Raw genomic sequence first — 18,754 nt, forward strand, 5'->3', positions numbered from 1 at the left:
GTTTGGTGTTTTCCATAAGATGGTTCTAGTAGCACTTAGCAGTCTTTAACTCCATTCAAAACAGTTTTGTTACATTTTATTGTGACAGCTGTCCTATCAGTGTGTATTTTTTCAAAAGTTATCAAAAATTAGTGTATTTTTGTGTAGCCATTTTAATATTGAAGATGGAAAAAAATAAGCAGAATTTTTAGAAACACAACTGAAATGCAAAAAAAGATCTGTGCAGCATGTGGAGAAGATGCTGTGACTGATCAAATGTGTGAAAAGTGGTTTGTGAAGTTCCGTGCTAGAGATTTCTCACTGGACAATGACGCTCCACAGTTGGGTAGACTGGGTGAAGTTGATGATCATCAAATCGAGACATTAATTGAGAACAATCAATGTTCTAACATGCAGGAGATAACTGACATACTCAAAACATCCAAATTAATAGTTATTGGTGAAAATGAAAAATGCGTCTTTTATTTTACAGAAAAAACTTAACATACTTTTGGGCCAACCCAATAGAAAATATTATCCCAATCTGTATAAAATGGAGCAAAAGTAGGTTTGCCACTTATTGATAATATTGATATGTTACCTGAAATAAAGATTTTTTAAAAATTCATATCAAGCCCAATATTTAGACAGAGCTTCTCCTATTACTAAAAATTAGTGTATCGATTATTTAAAGGTAGTTCAAGAAAAATATGTGCCTACTGCAGAGCCCCAAAAGGCTTTATTGGCCCCCAGTCCAACTTCCCTTCCTAGCAAGCAGGAACCCTCTAGAATGGAGCTGCAGTGGGGGAAATCAAGACAGGTGACTTGAGAGGGTAAACTAAAACGGAAGTCCTACCTAGGAAGTCAACAGTACCCAGGGAAACGATGGCAGAGGCAGCATCAGTTTTGCAGACTCAGCTTGCCTGAAAACACGGCGGTCTCTGGCAATGGAAAAGAATAATTAAATAATACATATGGCAGCTGACTTATCAGGAACAGGAGTGAGAAAGCCCCTCCCTGCGGCAGCTCCCAGGCATACTTTAGGGAAGACTTTCCAGTTAGGTGCAGAGGGCTCATGAAACACAGGTTACAAAGTGATGTGTAGCCAGTAAATAGGGTAATCATAAAGACAACAGGGTTAAGTATTTATGATAACCATGAATGAAGAACATAATGCAAAATTACCTCTACACTATTAAAACATATGTGAATATTAAATAAAGGCTAGAAAGAAATACACTCATAATGGTAAAAGGTACAGTCTTGGGGTTGAAGGGCCAGGTAATTTCCTTAATTTCCTTTCTAAACCTTTTGTAGTATAATTTTTAAAGTGTATTTATCAAAAAAGAGAATTGTAAGAAGAACATCTAATTAATAATTTGATGTTCTGTAAGCAAAGGAGAAAGTTCTTAAAAACCCTCATAACTTTTTCTTCCATCTTCCCTCTGTCATCTTTTTAAAGTCTTTTCAAACTCCTCATTCCAAGTCATTCTTTACTTTGTGCTCACTAGAGCAGTGCATACACTAAAATTGAATAAAAAAGATCACACCCCCTCAGGCTCAGTTATGACATCATTTGAGCCTGTATTGTTTTGTGGGCTTGCGTATCGCCTGAGTAAGCCATAGAGATGAGCCTAAATCTGAGTTGGAAGTACATGACTTGCAAAAAAATGCTGAGATCAATTTGTAAGACAGTAGAAAGCATGAATCAGATACAGAAGGACCAACAGTGTTTCTTAGGTGAAGAAATCAAACACTTAGATGCCAAACTTGAGGAGTAGATTGTTTTAGGTGGGAAAGTTAGAAAGTTAATGCTAGGGAAAGAAACAGATCACTTCACATGTAATGGGCTTATAATATAAACAAAAACTAAATTTATTTCTGAAGCTAGTTTAAAAATAAATTTGTTAAGGATTTATAGCATATCCATTGTGAAATGAAATGTTTAACCTTTCTTATAAAAGTTTAGCACTCATCTCAATCTTGTCAGACACTAGACCCAAATTTCATGTGATTCTACAGCTATAACTGTGTTATGAATTCTTTAAAACAAAGGCTTAGGCAGTCACCAAACAACTACTTTAAAATTTTAGTTTTCAAAATATTGCCAGGCAGAGATTCATGAAGAATGGGATGGCCCATTCACAATTTGGCAAAGGACTAGAGGTTATTTCAAAATGTCCTGACTTCTTTTTCTTTATTATTAGTATCTGTTTATCAAACCACTCACATAAAGAGACACCTGCCTTCCATCTCTATACATAATAGATTTGTGTTTTTAAAGACCAGATTACTATGAATAACTGAATTACTATTAATAAACAATTGGTATATGAAATAAACATCTCAAAGTTAGAGTATTATTATTAATACACAATTGACATCCGAAATAAATGTATCAAAAGTTAGAGGAGTAGAGATGACCTGCTTACCTTGCAAATTCTGCCAAACGCATTCCACGTGGCCAGGGATTACCACTTCAAGTCTCGTGCATTCTCTGTAGCACTCACTGCTAGACTGCTAGTTAGTCACCAATAAGTACTTGTTGACTTGTCTTGTATGAGCAATGTAACCTGCCTTGATTTCCTATTCTCTCCACTTCTCCCAGCTAAAAGTCCTCCTCTCCCCCTGGGCAGCATATTTGAACTTTTATTTTATGCCTTTAGTTCTTTCTGCGTAACGGCCAGGCCATCTCCTCCTCTGATAGACACTAAGCTATTGGAGGACAAAGATATTGCCTGTTATCTTTCTATTCCTTATAGTGCCTGGTACATTGTAGACACCAAACACATATGAGTTGAAGGAATACTTCGATGAAATAATAGTTGAAAAGTAAATAAAAGAGTTGGAAGACTTCTAACTCCCAACCCTAAAACTCCTTGAGTATCTCTGATAAAATAAATTGAGGTTTATAGCTGTACTTGTAAATACAAGGTATAGAAAGTAGATAAATAAGGATCTGTACTAATGTGTTTTGTCCCCCTTACAGGAAACTCTTTACAGATCATGAAGTATGTCTGTTTTATTCATGATAGTGACTACTGACCCTTCACATTCTGAATGTTAAGGAATATTTATGATGAAATAACATGTTATAAATATCTAATTTTTTTCTTTTTAAAAATTTTTATTTATTTTTAGACAGAGGGGAAGGGAGAGAGAGAGGGAGAGAAACATCAATGTGTGATTGCCTCTCGTGCGCCCCCTACTGGGGACTTGGCCCGAAACCCGGCATGTGCCCTCACTGGGAGTTGAACCAGCAACCCTTTGGTTTGCAGACCAGTGCTCAGACCACTGAGCTACACCAGCCAGGGCTAATTTTTCTCTTAATGGGGCTGCTAATCATCCAGCAAAGAAGTTTATTTTTCTCCCTTCTAACTGTTGTAGTTACTCTCCATGAAGAGAAATTATTTCTCTTGAGCATTATAAACTTAGATCTCTTGCTTTCCTAGATGCATTATCATCAAACTATTTTTCCACGACTTTTATAGTCATGGTGTGCTGGAGTTGAAGGAAGAACACTAACATTCACTCATTGCCTGTTAAGTGCCAAATATCGTTAGGCACCTTTATATTTGGTGTCTCCTTGAGTTCTATGAAAGGCCCCATGAGATGTGCCCATTTTACATATGAATAAACTAAAGCTCAGGAACATGAATCTTTCTCATTGTCTTACAACAAATAGTGGAGCTAAGATTCAAATCTGGGTATATTTCACTTCAAATTCTGTATTTTCTCTATTGCATCAAGCTAAATTTTTTGTGAACATTTATGCAAAATGAATGAGGGTTGGAATATTTTATTCCATTGTACCTAATAGCGAATAGAAGGTAGGAAAGAATAAAGCATGAATGCACACAGAGAGGTACCTACAACCTTAACTAATGATCTATTTTAAATTATTTGCATTATCCAAACATGTGAAACAGCTTTTTTACAGGTTATTAAACCTGTAAAAAGATTTTACTTGTAAAAAACCTGTTACTAAAATTTTTATTACTGGAGGAAAATTACTGTTTAAACAACAAAGTAGCCTTTGTAAAATGTCTTTGTATTTCTAGGTGTATAAGAGGTTATACTGAAATATTTAGCACTTTTGATGCCTTCCAATCAAACTAGAATTTGAGGACAGGTCATTGTTATGAGCTCTGGAAAGCAGTTCTAATTGTGATCTACCTAATGGCACTGAGTTTCAGAGTACCCAGAGAAATGGGATGTTGGGCCCAATAGCAGCTGCTCCCTGACTAAAGGGAAAGCACCTCTAATTACAGAGATCATCTACATATCAGGATTATAAAAACAGGAAATATTTATATTCAGTAAATACATGAAATGAACAATTTTCCCAACATTTTGGATTATTTTCACATTGAGGAGGGGGAGCGAGAAGGGGGCTGACATTTTCTGAGTACTATGATCTGCTTAAAAAGAATGTTCTACCCTGGCTGGCATAGCTCAGTGGATTGAGCGTGGGCTGCAAACCAAAGCATCGTAGGTTCGGTTCCCAGTCAGGGCACATGCCTGGGTTGCAGGCCATGGCCCCCAGCAACCGCACATTGATGTTTCTCTCTCTCTTTCTCCCTCCCTTCCCTCTCTAAAAATAAATAAATAAAATCTTAAAAAAAAAAAGGATGTTCTAGATTTTTCCAGTCAATATTTTACACAGGGTCAAGCAGATTTCAGGCACAGCCCACTCAGTATTGCCCAGTGCTATATTCTTTTTTACCGTGGAGAGACATCTGTCGAGAAAAATAATCTTATTTGTAGTTTTACTAACCTCTTTGGCCCTGTGGCTAGAAACTACCTTTGGGTTAAGTGGTGTGACTTCTGTGTAGTTATACTTACAGAAAGCTGACATTTATAACACCATTGGAAAATTCAAACTTGTACAGGCAGGTCAAATAACAGTTTCAAATGCCATTAAATAGGACAGTCATTTGGATCTCCTTCTCTCTCTCTCGCATACACACACACATGCAATTATTTAGGTATGATTAATATATAATAAATTGAACGGATTTAAAGTATCCAAGTTGATAAGTTTCTACAGATGTATACGCTCACAGAACCATCACCACAATAAAGAAAAAACAACATTTATCATTCCTACAAGTGTCCTCATACTTTTTTTAATCCTTCTGCTCTCCAGACCCAAGCAACCACTAATCTGCTTTTTGTCACTCTAGATTAGTTTGCATTTCCTACAATTTTACAAAAAAAAATGGGACATTACACTGTATGTACTCTTTCTTGATCTGGCTTCTTTTGCTCAGTATAATTACTTTGCGACTCATCTATGTTGTTGTGTATATCTGTAATTTATTCCTTTTTATTGATGAACAAAACCCCTACTGGGTATGAATATATCACAATTTGTTTATCCATTTATTAATTTGCTCCCCTTCTTTCTTGATTCACTTTGCCCTCCTTATCAGAATTACTTTCCCTAATTTGAAATTTCTGACTTTACACTTGGCACCTGCCCAGGTATACTGGACACGTGATCTAGGTGAAGCAAACTCCACCCAGGCTCTAAGGGTAGAGCACATGTGGACAATCACTCAATTGTGTTGGCAACAGTGACAGTTCATTGATTAAGACTGGGCTCATCAGAGCTAATGCTTGTGCTACTGAAGATGTCCCTTCCTCTTTTCCGTAAGACATGAGCCAGAAAGTATAGAGCTATGAATACTGTAGCCATCTTTTGACCTAGTGGATGGCCCAGCCAAGGCTGCCAAAGACAGAACCAAAAGAAGGAGAGAAACCAGGTCCTGATGACATCTTGTGGGCTGTTGGGTAAGATATTCCTGAAGCCTGCACTGCCCCTGCTCTTAGAACTTAGGTAACCAACAAAGCCCCTTCAAAAGAAAAAGTTGTGATACAGGTGCTCTACATTCATTATCTCATTTAATCCTTACAAAATCTGGCAGGTATGTTATTATCCTAATTTTACATATCGGGCAGAAACTCTTACTCAAATAACCTACCAAAATTTTACAGTGACAAAGTTGTAACTCCCACCCAACCCAACTGACTGCAAAGCTCAGTTCCTATGCAATAGGGCTGCTGGGCTAGAACCCTGACCTGCTTAGCTTTGTGTATTTCTACACTTTCTTTTTTATTAGTTGGCATTTAGTACTATTAACCTTTGTGGCTTCCTTACTGTTGAAATAAAATTACATTTCCAGGGCTTACATTTACAAATCACTGGGCCAGATTTCAAAGATGACAAAACCAGAAGGCCACTACCACTCTCTCCCTTTTCTCATTCTTCAAAAGGATGAGAGGATTCCCATGGTCATTTCGATGAGTCCCTGGGAAAATGGCTAACTGCCACATCCTCCTTAAGACACTCAAGAGGGAAATAACGTTTACTGCCCTGGCTCCCACTTTTCAACACCACTTCCTCGAAAAGGGAGGAATCTGTGAAATCTTAAAGGTGGCTTCGTGTTGTGCTTCACGTTTTTGGGAAGCTCAAATAAGCTTTAAATGTATTTTATTTTATTAAGAGCCCACCTCTGCTTTTTTTCCATAGACAGGCTATCAATCTAGTTAAGAGCAGTTACTATCACAAGGTTTAGAAAGGAGAGAGGAGAAGAGAAGAGGGAAAGAGAAAGAGAGAAAGGAAGGAAGAGGGAAGGAAGGGAGGAAGGAAGGAAGGGAGGGAGGAAGGAAGGGAGGGAGGGAGGGAGGGAGGGAGGGAGGGAGTGAGGAAGGAATTTAATCATTTCTTAGTCTCTTAATAGAGCCTTGTGTGGAAACTTCCTGGAAGCCAGGAGACTAACACTCCTTAAGTACTTTGTCAGCAACTAGAGAACAACTTTATTTTTAAATGAAATGTTTGAAAATTATGTGTTCCCTAACTGCCAAAACTGAGCTGCGTTCCTGGATTCAGTTCCCTTGTACAGACACATGACATCACCTTCCTGAAAGCTTCGTAGAGGGCTCCCTGGACTGCACCAAATGTCTCAGATGTTATCAAGACTTAACAGTTGAATCCAGTAATGCAAAGTTGAAATTTTAGATGTACACAAAAAAGAAATTTCCCTCCCCAAATTTGTAACTTGTATGTCTTTGGAAACATTGATTTTGAATAGCTAGGTAAAATCTCTACAGTTAACCTTTAAAATGATGGGCCACTATGGTGTCATGCAGTGGTATAAAGAAAGCTGTTTTGCAAATGTTGAGATGGTACAAAATATTTATTACAAAAAGTAAATGTTAGGGTCAGGCTAGCTGTTCTATTACTTAAAAAGGTTTAAAAAAATCCTTTGACAATACCCTTTTTCTTACCCATACAGGCATACCTCCTTTTACTGCGCTTCGCTGCATTGCACTCCACAGGTGTTATGTTTTTTTACAAATGGAAGACCCTCTACCAGAAAAAAGATTATGGCTTGCTTTATTGCTATACTTGCTTTATTGTGGTGGTCTGGAACCAAACCTGCACTATCTCCAAGGTATGCCTGCTGTGCCATTTTTACCAGCTGTAAAATTATTTTGTTCAAGTGATATTAGGGCAATGATAGGTGATTGCTGCCCTTAGCTTGATTTTCTTCACTCTTGTTGCAAAAAAAAAAAAAAGATTTATTACATGCTTTGGCCTAGTGAAATAGGGTATAGAGCCAGCCAAAAAGTGTTTTCCTGATTTGGAAGTTAACTAATTTCTTTGGGAATTTTTTACAATTATTAATAGTTGCAAATGATTCAGAAATTCAAACACATTGAAAATTGTTTTGTAATTCAGTAGAGCTATGTATTGATGCTCTGTAGAGAAGTGCTTCTTTTTTAAATTTTTTAAAAAATGTGTTTTATTTTTAGAGAGAGGGTAAGGGAGGGGAAAAAAACATCAATGTGTGGTTGCCCCTAATGCACCCCCAACTGGAGACTTGGCCCGCAACCCAGGCATGTGTCCTGACTAGGAATCAAACTGGCAATCCTTTGGTTCTCAGCCTGGCGCTCAATCCATTGAGCCACACCAGCCAGGGTGAGAAGTGTTTCTTGAAGTTTATTGTCCAACAGAATCCTAGAGGACTTGTTAAAACAGTTTGCTGGGCTCCATCCCAGAGTTTCTGATTCAGTTCATCTAGGGTGGGGCCTGAGAATTTTAATTTCTAAGAAATTCCCAGATAATATTGCTGCTGCTGGTTCAGGGACCTTGGTTTGAGAAAGAGAACTGAAACCAGCCTAAGTTTCTCCTTTCTATAACTTGTCCAGATATGTTTCACATTTGTTTTCTAAGCTATGTCACTCTAAAGTGTGAATCACTGCAAAGACTCTCTGGCTTCATGCCCTCTTCCTCTCTCTGTCCAAAGTTCAATGACCTTCAAATTCTCCCCTTTAAGGTCCTCCTTCCTGAGGCTAAAGAGTAAACGCCTAGTGCTCCAACAGAGCAGTTCCCCAAACTGTGCTCTTAGCATGTGTGTGTCCATCAATATTTTCATGTATGTCCTGTGATAAAACGGTTCTATGGTCAAAACATTTTGGGGGTGACTGGTTTTACTGGAAAAAAGTTATATTTATTAAAACTTTTAAATATTATATTCTTATAAAATATTTTTATATTATAAAGAATTTAATCTCATAACATTTCAGCTTTTGTTATGTAAATGTGCACTGAGAATTTTCAAAAGGAAGCTAAAGTATCAGGCATTTCCCATGTGGATTTGACCTTGGAATTCTTTCCAAACCTTCGTCCACACCAATTGCTAGGGAATGTCTGTTAAGCAAAGTTTGGGAAATGCTGTAAGTAATTTTATAATTTAGCTTTATTTTACAATGTTAAAAAAATCTATACTACACTGTGGCTGGTGAGGCTCAGTGGTTGAGTGCCGGCCTGAGAATCAAAGGGTTGTCAGTTCGATTCCCAGTCTAGGGCACATGCTGGGGTTGAGGGCCAGGTCCCCAGTAGGGGGTGCACGAGAGGCAACCACACATTGATGCTTCTCTCCCTCCCTTTCTCCCTCCCTTCCCCTCTCTAAAAAATAAATAAATAAAATCTATATTACAACCTAGGAAAAAGGCCAACTAACGCACCAAAAACATGATGTACGAATTTTAAATCAATTTAGAAAAGTAACTAAAAATGCACTCACCCATTACCTTGATTGACTTTTACCTTTTCTTTTTTATTGTGATAAGAACAGATAACATGAGATCTACCCTTTTAACAAATTTTATGTGTCCAGTAGTACAGTATTGTTAACTATAGGCGCAATGTTGTACAGCAGATCTCTAGACCTTATTTGTCTTGCCTAACTGAAATCTTATACCTGTTGAACAGCAACTCCCCATTTCTCCCATCGGATAGCCCCTGATGATCACTCTTCCCCTCTCCACTTCTTAAGCTGTTCGAGACACTTCATATAAGTGGAAACATGCAGTATTCATTCTTCTGTGATTAGCTTGTTTCACTTAGCTAGGTTTATCCACGTTCTGGTACTGCTTTCTTCTTTTTTCATGGCTGAATAATATTCCACTGTATATATACCACATTTCTTTTTTCATGTAATCTTTTCTGATGGAATAGTTTACTGAGTGATACAAAGAGGAACCCACAACTTCTAGCTTCTGCTGATCATCAGGCCTCTCCTGACCTCACTACCTAAAATACCTGTTTTCTCTCCTTCATTTCTTTTTTTCACTACTGTTCCATTTTCTTTATTATATATCTTATGATTTTAAGTTATTTTATTAATTCTGTAAGTGATTTACATTTTATTGCCTGTTTTTACCACTAGAAAATAGTTCTATGAGGGCAATGCCTTATCTGTCTCATTCACTTGTATAACTACAGTGTCTAGAACAATGCTTGGCACACCGTGTACAGTCAGTAAATAATTCTTTTTTTTTTTCAAGATTTTACTTACCCATTTCTAGAGAGAGGGAAGAGAAGGAGAGAGGGAGAGAAACATCAATGTGTGGCAGCCCCTTGTGTGCCCGCCACTGGGGGCCTGGCCTGCAACCCAGGCATGTGGCCTGACTGAGAATCAAACTGGCTACCCCCTGGTTCTCAGGCTGGCACTCAGTCCTCTGAACCACATCAACCAGGGCAGTAAATACTTTTTGATAGAAATAATAAATAGATTAATAAAGTAATCATCACAGTTCTAATTATGAAATTTTACTATAATAATAAATGATATAGCAAGAGGAAAGTGCTCTTTAGCAGCTTTAGATGAGGCAATTAGAACATTCTTGATTTCTGCTGGAGTAGTTCCAATCTAATGGTAGGTTTGGGGAATTACTGATGCCATTTGGTAGCCTCAGTTTTATTATAATTTTTAGTATTTACTAAGGGACCAAAAAGAGGGCATACAATTATTTTTAAATAAGGAAAGCACGTGAAAAACACTTGTCATACAAGCAAGCTTTAATTTGTCTAATTTTAAAAGACCTCTGAAAAGGATGTTTCTTCTTGCTATTTTATAAAGTTCTTTGACTTAGACAAATCTAAAAAGCATCATTAACAGTGCTTTTTAAAATGAGCACACTTTTTCTAAAGCAAAGCTTGTGTGAACGTTTGCATTCTTGTATGATAAGCAAGTGTTAAATATGCATAAGAGCATAAATGTTGCCAATTTATGTACCGTGCTAATTTTAGAGACACGGGAGAAGTCTGATTGAAATGTATAATTGTTGGATATTACAGCAGACACATTCAACTTTGCCTAACAAAATAGGAAAAAGAAGTCAGCCGGCATTATTTTTGGGGAGAAAGGATTCATCTAGGAATCCAAAAAGATAATCGTCAGGTCTTTAGAACATAATGTGATTTGAAATTGCATTAAGAATTTAAGTCTATTTCCTGGTGTTAAAATGGAAAAATATTTATATCTCACTTCACTAGGACTTTTATGTGGTTAAAAACTTTTTTTTCTTGTTTAGGTTGTCTACATCCGGTCCCCATTCTCTTTTCAGTCTTCTCATTATCTCCCTCTAGGCTTTTATGTTTGTTTTTACTTTGTTTTTATCCTTATTAGTGGAAAAAAGTGGGTCAGTACTACTTGAGTTTGTCTTCACTTTCACGCTGCTGTTCATTGCTGACTAGCTTTTAGCCTTTGGAAAAGAAGAAAGTAAAAACATTTACAGAAACTAGGCCAACATCTCCACAGCCCTCCATCTTCAAGAAAAAACCTAACCAACCGCAGCAGTAGTTCCTCTGTCCTCATAGTACCTTTTATTTCCCTTCTCATACAGCTTAGATTTTTATTACAATTGTTTATCGAACATCTCTCATCCCAGCTAGACTCAGTCCTTTGAGGACCTAGTACATTGCTAAGAATATAATATAAAGAAATCTGTAGTTTAAATGAATAAATGCTGCGTGCAGAAATGACTGCTTCATTGGTACCCACACATAATAAAGTTGCAGCAATCACCGTACTCACGTGTGGGTCCTTTGACATTAACTCTCTAGAAAACCAGTGAAGAACTGTGGCATGGGTTATCTTAATTACATAATTACTGGGATACTTTGGCGGGGGTGGGTGTTGGCTTATCCTGATACTTTCTTCCTCAGTAGCAGACACTCCCTAAGTTTAAGTTTCTCAGCTCTCCGGGGTCTTCTCAGCCCTCCTTCCCCTTCCGAGCCGCTCCCTACCGTAGGCAGGGGAGACGCGGACCCTCTCCTCCGAGTGGGGGTTTCCCGGGGATACCCCGCCCTGCCCTCCAGGCTCCGCCCCTGGCCCGCCAGCTCCGCCTCCCTCCGCCGCCGCTGCCGCCGGCAGGGGTCGCGCTGCCCCCAGCGAGTGGCTCAGGCGGGGGTGGGGAAAGCTCCGGCGGCCGGTCGCTTTTCTCTGCTGCCGCTGGTTGGATCGTTTCAATAAAAGTCTTTTTTTTTCTCTCTCTCTCTCTCTCGCTCTCCTCCGGGACACTGGCGGAGGCGTCAATCCACTGCTGTCGAGTGAGAAAACGACACAGACGCAGCCAGCGAAAGCGGCCGCCCGAGGTCTCTCGCGCTCCTCACCGTCCGACCCCAGAGAAGGAGCCTGCGTTCGGCCGGGCCGCCTCCGCCAGGCTCGGCGCTTCCCTGCCCGCCTCGCTCCCGCCCCAGCTCCTCCGAGGGGATTAGGGGGCCGCCCGCGCGGTTCGGCGGTCCGGGAGCCATGTTGACCTGGGGACCTGGCAACGCGTGAGAGACCCGCGCCGCCCCTCCCGAGGCTTCGGACTCTGCGGCGAGAGTCGGAAGGCAGCTGCGGCGGGGCAGGCCTGCGCCTCGTAGACGCCTCGGGTCTGCCAGCAGCTGGGACCCGGACCTGCATCCGGTCGCTGCGGGCGTCGGCGGAGCCGCTTTCCCTCGGCGCCTCGCCTCGCCCAGGACGCGGCCACCGCACTTGCTGGTGAGTTGGCGGCGGGCGGCGGCGCGGGGCTTTCCCAGCTCCCTCGCGGACCCCGGGCTGAGTGCGGGGGGGGGCGGGGGGGAGGGGGCGGAGGTTGGTGCTCGGGCCGGAGCGGGCGGCTGGTGGGGGCGCGGGAGGCTCGGGCCTGGCAGGGAAGTTGCGAGAGGGAGGCGCAGCGCCGGGGCTCGCGTGTGCCTATCGCCTTTGGGGGGTCCAGTGAGGACCGCGGGTGGTCGAGGCATTTCCGGGAGTGGGGTGTGTGTTGTGCTCCTTCCCTGGAGGCGCCCGCCGCCGCCGCCGCCTCCGGTGCTTGCTGCCGCTTTGGTCTCTGGGGGAGGCCGGCTTCCCCGCGAGGCCGAGGAGGGGAAGAGGTTGATAGTCCCCCGAGACACAAAGATCCCCTGGGCGGGGGTGGAGCTGCAGGCGCGGGTGGCGCATCTCGGAGGGAAAGGAGGGACGCGGGTCCTCGGGAGGTGGGCCAGGCGGCGGCGGCGCTGCTCCCAGCTCCTTGGAAACGCCGGGGGTGTGCGCGGGTGGGGCGCGCCGAGGGGGCGGGGGCGGAGCGGCCCTCGCGCGGGGCGAGACAAAGCTCAGGGCCACTTCCCGCTGGCGGGTCAGTCCCCTGAGTGTTGGTCAAGAGCAGAGGTGGAGGAAATGTGGGAAACCCGAAGAACCGATGGGGAGAGTGAAATGGGGGTGCTGCCAAGTATTGTGGCCATCGCAGTCGCTTTTCTCAGCGTTTTTGTGCCCGCTGCTTTCGCTCTCCAAATGAGCTGGAGAGCTCCAGATTGCGTCCCTCCCCTCACCCCCTCACTGCCACACTGGCTCTCCTGTGCGTCCCCCCATCCCCTCCCTTTTCACCCACTCCTTTTCGGGTAAGCGGTATTTTGCCTTCAGCCTGAGGAACGTTTGCTAATGACAGGATGCCTTAGCTGGTTCTGACCCTGAACCGCCTTGAACTCTCTCTTCTCTCTTCCTCCCACCCTTTCCTTTCTGGGATCTTATAGTGTCACATGGCTGTTAACAATTAGCTTTTCTTCTGCAAAAATGGCAAACGCATTTAGCTGAAATCTGTGGCGCTCGTCCTGTACGTTCACCAAAGACGTGTCATGGGTCATGGCTTAGCATCTCTTTAGTTAACAATTTCCTAGATACAAAAGTGGCCAGCGCTTTTTTTTTTTTTTTTTTGAGTTTGTGCTATTTCCAGGGTCAGCGAAGTGTATTCCTAGCAGCTAGACCTTCTGTCACTATCAGGAAATGCTTCACTTAGTTCTTTCCTCAAACTTTGCCGATTCTTTCTGGAAGGATTTGTTTTAAGGGGTGCATGTGTAAGAAGGTCAGAGGAACAAATCTGAATTACTGTCTTTTAGACTTACTTTGTTAACCATTGGGCAGAAGAAAATAAATGGAATCTTAAGCCCTTTGCTGCCTGGAGTAGAGGAAATCTTCCCTTGAAGCTAGAAATTAAGTTCAACCAAATTTTGAGGGGGGAAAATTAGGTAGTCTTAATATCATTGGTTTTATTCTTTTATGAGACTAAATAGTTGGCTTATTAAATGTTGGGGTGTTGTTATTAAGACATTTTAGTCTTTGTAATTCTAACATTTGTATTTCTAACAGTGTTTCATAAACAACAGTTGGAACAAAAGAAAAAACTGGCTATATTTAAGGAATATCCTTGTTTTTATTTTAGGAGAGAGAATATTGGATTATAAAAAGTGCTATTTTTTAAATCTGGTAAACTATTTCATAGGCCAAAAATGCTGACAATTTAAATGCTGGCTTTCAAAGAAAACAGCTGAGACTTTGAATTTATGTTTAAAATTGTTAGGCAAATATATTATTGATTCTTATAGTGAAAATAAAGACATTGAAATATGAATGGAAAGAATGTAAAAATAAAGATTGTTTGATACAGGGATGATACTGTTATTGTGTAAGAGCAGTCATATCTTGGAGCTTGCTACCATTAAAATGTTGACACTATAAAAATGGTGAAAGGGCTTCAGTTTAGGAACCAATGTCTGAATTGTGAGGTTCCCCCCTGCCCCCCATCACCACTTCACATATTTTGGATGTCTTTGAAATTAACAGGTCATATCATTAATAATTGATGTTTTATATAACATGTCTATTCATTGAGGATACACTGGTTTATCCTGCATATTTATTAGTGTCTGATTAGATAAAAGAAGTTTAATTCTCATTGGAAAGTAATCTACCAAAATTAAAGATTTATGGGTGGATTAAAAAAATACATTTCTGTATTTTTCAAATTTCACATTACTTTTACAATTAGAGAAAAAGTATGTGAAGAATCAAAGTCTTGTTACTTACTGTCCTACTTCACTCATTATTAAAAGAAGCTTCTATAAAATGTATGATTTATTCTCATCCTTGTATTCAGGCTCCAAAAGTAACTTTTAGTGTTAGATGTTTGAAATAGTATAGCCTGCCAAATGTACTTTGGTTACTAGTAGGGGGGAAAATGTAGTAAGGAGAGATAAAATTGGAAGAATTGAGTTATTGTGGCGATGGTAGCTTTGTACATCAGTAATCTTGTTCTAAGTCATTGGTTTAACAGAAAATAGAGAAATTAAATTTTACATTGTTTGTAGCAGAATAGCTATGTTTACTGAACAGATTTTAATATATATTTGTTGATGTCTTTAGTTCTCAGATAGTGATTCAGTGGTACAGTTAATGGTGGAAAGAGATGGCATATAAAACACTTTATTCTGCCAAGGCTTTTGTGGTTTTTTTAAAGTTTTCGGCAATATTTACCTCTTTTCCCTTACTGGTGAAATAAATAACCACAAATTGCAAATATTTTACTGTGAACAATGGAAGCTATAATGACAGCTGAGGTAGGTATTCAGTAGTGAAGGTGATGGTGTCTGTGAACACAATTTTTGCCCTGATATTTTCTTAGTTATTGTTTAATAGTGCTGAATATTTATACGGCACGACATTTTGAATCATTATTACTGTTCTCTAATCTTTATAAAAATTACAGCATTATGTCATGGCATTCTTTTATATAGCTTTTATACTTCCATGGTGGGTAATTGATTAATTAATTTATTGCTGTATTATTTTTAAAAAAGACATTTTAAGACCAACATAAAATTTTCTTTTGAGTATTTTGTATATGTTAAAAATTGCCTCCTTTCATACATGCGAAGGAAGAATAATTTTATGTTCCTTGGATTTTGAATGTAATTTTTGCTTAAATTTTTACATGGAAAAGAGTTCAAGTGCATTTTATAAACTGATTATGGCATTTTGCATTTTAAATGAAGGTTAAAAATAGGTTTGTGGCATTTAAAATGGACTTTATGCAGTATTTGTGAGGTAAAAATGCCTACAACAGAAAATCTCATATAGTTTACTAGCAGTCAATCTGTAATGTTGGTAATTTCTTTCAACTGATGGCAAAGGACCTGTTCGGGAGGGCCTTTAAAAAACAGAATTCTGTGAGATGTTTGTAATATTAAGCCAAGAATTCTAACTGTCATGAGTGGATTCTTTGTTATCATTTTGCTCCCAGGCTTTTTAGCTGGTATTGCTTTGGTACCTGCAAAATACTGACCTGGAAAGAGGAATTGCCAAGGGCCAGAGAATTGTATTGAATATATCTGAGTGTAGCTTACCTTTCCTAGACTGTTTTCCTCTCTCTGTAGGCTGATTTGGAAAATCAGTAGACATCTACATGTAAATCTATTAAGGTGGGATTTTACTATAAATAATGTTATGTTCTGCAGTAATGTGATACTGAATACTGTATTTGAGGTGATTTAGAGGTTCATGGCATATTGGGATGAGTGAAAATTATCTTGCTCTCCAAAGTCTCCTTTTAAAAATATATTTTGATACAAGTTATGTGGAAGAAATGAACTGTAATACCTTTTTTTAGGTACTGTGCCAAGTGATACTTTGTTAAATCCTTACAATAAGCCCATTCCATAGATATTTTTTGCCTGTTTTTTTTTTCTTGGTATTACTGCCAAATACTTGAATTTGTTAGTAAGATACAAAATATATTCTATTCAAGTTGTGCTTTTGGGTCCTTAAATCCTGCATTGATTATACCTGTTTTCAAATGAGGAAACAGAGACCTTAGGTCAGTAATGTCTCCGGGTGAAGATTTCTCTTCAGGCACTGCTTCCATGGGGGTGTGATGTTAAAAAGTCAGTGTTTGAGTGCTGTACAGGGATCTAAAAAGTGGTAAATTTAAAAGTTCATCAAAATTAGAGTTGAATCCCGTTGAATTAGTTTTATGTCGAAAAAACAGAATTATACAAAACATGAGGAAAGACATACTTATACTTCAATGAATTAAAATCAAGATGACTGAAAAGGTATTTGAAGTATTTGTAGATTTATTTTTAATCACGATTTATCAGTTAGGGTTCTCTGGGCATACAACGAATATGGGTGCTGAAAAGCAAAAGAAAAATTATACCTGACCTTGTGATAACAAGTATGTTTATTTTCATTTTTTATATTTACTTATTTTGATTTTTCATATGTTAAAATTAGTGTGCATTATTTGAACATATGCCATACAAAGGAAGAGTCCAGATGCATGCTGTGTAGGCTGCTTCAGTATTGGGTGAAAGTTTTGAGTAAGGTAATTGCCTGTTAGTTTTGGTCTTGCTTATGTATTTTAATTAAGTAAAGTGTAAATTTTGATCTTATGTTTTTATTGATATATGGCTAGAGGCCACTGAAAAATGGAAATATCAAACAAGATTACACATTTTCAGGTGTAAGTTTTTATATTGAAAAATGACTATTATGATATAAGAATTGCAAATTAGTATTGTTGATATATGCATTATTTCTTGTTCAAATTTAAAGAACAGAAAAATATTGACTTGACCTGACAGTAGTCATTAAAGTGAAAAACAGTGAAAGATTTTTCTTTTTTGTTGACATAAAAGTTAATGGAAAAGATCTGTCAACCGTTTAATAACACATTTGTATTTCCTTTTATGAACATGTTAGTGTACACACTTTCAAGAATACTCTAAATTTTGTATGAATATTTGTAAAGAATGGGAAAAGGACCCAAGAACAATTTATCTTTTACTATACTTTAGATTAGTTACTAACTCATTTAGCAATATCATTTGTTATTTTCAAATGATATATATAATATTGCCCTTCTTATAATTGGTGGTTAAATAGTTGATATTGGTATGTGTTAATGTCAAATAATATAAACAAAGTTTGGTAGAAGTTGATAATATTTGTGAAAAATTACTCAGTAACAGCATGGGGATTCTTTTTTTTTTTTTAGAGAGGGGGGAAGAGAGGGAGAGAAACAGGTGTGTGAGAGAAACATCTGTCAGTTGCCTCTCCCATGCTCTCAGTTGGGGGGCCCTGCCTGCAACCCCAGGCATCCGCCCTGACAGGGTATCAAACCAGCGACCTTTGGTTTGAGGGATGGGTGAATGCCGAGCCTACTGAGCCACACCAGTCAGGGTGTACATGGGGGATTCTTAACACTCCAAATTTAGGGGCGTTAATCCTTTAAATTAGTTATTGTGTATTTTTAAGTGTTATTTTAAAAACAGACTTTTTAAAAATGTAATAGGTTCAGATTTTAATATTTGAACTGATTTGTGCTGCTAGTTCTGGTGGGCAGAGAGCTTTTTGTTGATTTTTTAAAGTAAATTTTGAATTCCTTAAGCAGACTTTAGCCTCTTTAGTGTGTTTTGCTGAATTATTTTTAAAACATGAGCCTTTATTTATGGCTTTATTTTACTTAATTAATTTGATTTTCTAATTAACTCAGTGTAATCAGTAAGTACTATTAAAGCGTTTGTTGTGTTCTGGCATTGTATTTAGTCATTGTAAGTGTTACAAATATATAATTTAATGTTGTGGTATTGTAAAGTGAAATAACAGCAATATTGGTTGTCTGGAATGTTCCATGCTTGGCCTGACTCTTATGTTTTACGTGTTCCTTGGACAGTCTCATCCGTCCTTAGTGCTTTGTTCCTATCACCTGTATGCTGATGGCCTCCACATCTTTATTTCTAATCCAGACCTCTTTTTCTGAGTTCCTTTCTACTTCCCAGATACTTCCTCTAAGTGCTCTGTTCCCTGAGCTGAACTTTTATTATCCCCTACTTCCTTCCCGGTCACAGCGAGTACACCACCATCATCCTGTTTGCCGCTTATGTTTTTTTATAGGCTTTACCTCCCCGTAGTCCAGTCAGTCACACCGAACCTGTTCATTGTATTTTCTAAATATGTTTTAGGTTTATCTTTTTCCTATTGTCATTTTCATATGTCAGGGTTTTGGAATGCTTCATCTGAATTACTATTTCTAATTTTGCCCCATTTTAGGCAGAACATTATGCATTCTTTCTGCATATTTATATTTGTGTCTTTTTTATCCCTCTGTTCTTTCTCTTCCTCCC

General features: G+C 39.0%; 1 protein-coding gene across 1 annotated transcript in view; it reads left to right on the forward strand.

Annotated features, from left to right (window-relative positions):
• Nucleotides 1-11,846: 11,846 nt before the first annotated feature.
• Nucleotides 11,847-18,754, forward strand: part of CDK17 (cyclin dependent kinase 17) — an 86,738-nt gene continuing 79,830 nt past the window's right edge. Inside the window, exon 1 of the mRNA XM_045826525.1 lies at nt 11,847-12,320. The gene's annotated coding sequence lies outside the window, so the exon portion shown is untranslated. The remainder of the gene's footprint in view (nt 12,321-18,754) is intronic.

Source organism: Phyllostomus hastatus, unplaced genomic scaffold (genome assembly GCF_019186645.2).
Source record: "Phyllostomus hastatus isolate PE091 unplaced genomic scaffold, TTU_PhHast_1.1 phas_scaffold_755, whole genome shotgun sequence".
NCBI lineage: Eukaryota > Metazoa > Chordata > Mammalia > Chiroptera > Phyllostomidae > Phyllostomus > Phyllostomus hastatus.